Below are 2968 nucleotides of genomic sequence, written 5' to 3'. Positions count from 1 at the left end.
ACACACACACACACACTCTCACACACACACACACACGCAGGTCATGTCATATTCTGTCTGTTAAACATACACCAAGAAAAGTGTGCAGTTTTATTTAAGTTGTCATGAATTTCCGTTTTCAGTGAGACTTATATTCACAAGTATAACAGGATAGTCGGAAGAGTAAGACATGATTTTACCCTTTAAATGATCCGGATCGTGAAAAGTGACCATTACATGCAGTCAAAAGTTTGGAATAAATCAGATATTGTGATGTTTCTGAAAGAAGTCTCTTCTGCTCACCAGGGCTGCAGGCTTTCAGGATTCACAGATGAATAGAACGTTCAAAAGAACAGCATTTATTTGAAATGAAATCTTTTGTGTTACATTATAACCGTCTTTATTGTCACTTTTGACCAATTTAATGTGTCCTTGATGAGTAAAAGTGTTTTTTTTATTCTTACTGACCCCAAACTGTTACATTTTTCCACCAAAAAAAAATCGCAATGTTACTGTATTTACTGTATTTTTATCAATTCAATGCAGCCTTGGTGAGCAACAGTGGCTTCTTTTCAAAAACAATACCATCTCTGATCATGTTAACCAGGAGCTGTTTGACTAAAAGTACAGTTTGTTTTCTATGTAATAAGGTTCACCAATCATCAGTCACAACAAGGCCAAGAGCTGAGTTTTCTCTCACGTCGACTGTCTGTTGTGATTTCCAGGGTCAGGATGAAGTTGACGGTTCTGATAGTTTTGCTGCTAAACGCTGGACCTACAGAGTTCTGCTGGAGCTCATCCACTGGACTGATTCTGCCTCTCAAACCCTTCACTTATTCCACAGCGAGAAACACGGCCAGCAGCAGCAGCAGCTCCTCTAGACGCCCAACGCGCGGTTTTCCTGAACTAAACACCATATTCAGTGGGAATCAGTATTGTTAGTTGAGGACCACGTTTAGTGCAGGAAACTAGCGCAGATCCTCCAACGCATTGATATGCTCAGATGAGATTCTGTGCCTCTACGGTCTTGATATTGTGTGAAAAACAGATCTATAATGATACGCTGTGCTCTTGAGGTCTAATATGGTAGCGCTCGACTGGACTGAACCATTAGGGCTCTTCTGTGAAATACATCACGGGCTTCACACACGCTTCAGCCTCGGTTACACTCGTGTTAGTTGATTTTACCATTGGTGTCAAAAGAAACGTAGACTTTTACACATCAGCACTGAGTCCTTCACTCTCTCATCATTTACTCTCAGCCCAAACCCATGGGACAACGCAAACCTCACGCTCTGAAGGATTTTCACTCTCAAACAGTGACCGCAGACAGTGAACATAAGCTGTCCAGCATCACAATGCATCAAAAATAGTTGCATCTTGACTCAATGAATCTTAATGCACGAACAAAGACATGAGATCACATATATGACATTTCACAGATATACGGCAGAAAACAGGTTTATGGTCACTGTATGCTTTTACTGTTTGATAAAGAGCAGTGTGAACATTTCCGCTATGGAATATAAAATAAAATGAGCATTTTTATCTCACAATTCTGAGTTTATATTTGACTTTTTGTCTTGCAATTCTGAGAACTGTGAGATATAAACTCAGAATTTTAAGGAAAAAGTCAGAATTGTGATATAGAACGTCGCAATTACCTTTTTTATTTTTTATTCCAAGGCAAAACACTAAAATTTGAATTGTAAGATATAAACTAAGAATTATGAAAAAAAGGCATTTTGAATTGTAAGAAGAAAGTCAGCTTCCAGATATAAATCCAGAATTCTATGAAAAAAGTCTGAATTGTGATACTCAGAATTATGAGAGAAAAAAATCTGAATTGTGATATTAAAATTTGCAATTACTTTCATTAATATATTTTTTTTCAAGGCATATAAATATATTAAAAAGTATTTAGAAAAGAAAGTCAGAATTGCCAGATGTAAACTCAGACAGAGAGCCAGATTTCTGAATTTATATCTTGCAATTCTACGTTTATTATTATTATTATAACAAACTAACGTTTGCCGTTTAGTTTTTCAGGTTAGATATAAAGATGATAATAGTTGCACATACATGAAAGTGATGATAAAACGACAAGTGTGAAAGCCCCAGAACATATAGGTAAGTTAGTGAGCCACTAGTGATCAAACGCAGCTTAATGACCTGCAAAACAAACCGACTAACCTCCTTACTGTACTAACAGATGATGCAGCAAACCGCCTGTGAATTACTGTATGATTGAACTCAGATTTCATTGTGAACTAAATCAAAATCAAAGGCATTACTGAATAGTGAAGATAAGTGTTATTTTTAGACTGTAGTCTATTGACTAACAACCAAAAATCTGACATATTAATATATTAATGTCTTTATTTATTCATTTTTACCGAGATGTCATGTAAATGTAACACTGTGATGCATTTCTTTGCTATTAATAAACCAGCGTAGCTCCTGACGACTAACTCTTGAGGCTGTGAACTCTATGCACTGTTTGTCGTCTGAACGTCACTCTGTGCTGGGTTTATCTGTGAGACACACACACACTAACCATGCTTTGCAGCAGAATGTTCTGCTCATATTCCTCACATTCTCTATTTTGTTATATTATTGATCACAGTATCATGTATATGTCTATATTAATCAATAAATTATGGGATGAAACTTAAAGCGTGTTCTCTGTATTATGTAAGAATTCTCTGGGGAGCTGCTGTGTGTGTGTGTGAGAGAGAGAGTGTGAATGTGTGTGTGTGAGTGTGTGTGTGTATGTGTGTGTGAGAGAGTGTGAGTGTGAGAGTGTGTGTGTGTGTGTGAGAGTGAGAGTGTGTGTATGTGTGAGAGAGTGTGAGTGTGTGTGTATGTGAGAGAGAGTGAGTGTGTGTGTGAGAGAGAGTGTATGTGTGTGTGAGAGTGTGAGTGTGTGTGTGTATGTGTGTGTGAGAGTGTGAGTGTGTGTGAGAGTGTGTCTGTGTGTGTGTGTGTG

The sequence above is a fragment of the Sinocyclocheilus rhinocerous genome, unplaced genomic scaffold (assembly GCF_001515625.1).
Source record: "Sinocyclocheilus rhinocerous isolate Xijiao unplaced genomic scaffold, SAMN03320098_v1.1 scaffold1456, whole genome shotgun sequence".
In the NCBI taxonomy this organism is placed as follows: Eukaryota; Metazoa; Chordata; class Actinopteri; order Cypriniformes; family Cyprinidae; genus Sinocyclocheilus; species Sinocyclocheilus rhinocerous.
The sequence above is the reverse complement of the archived record's forward strand: the minus strand, read 5'-3'. Positions refer to the sequence as shown.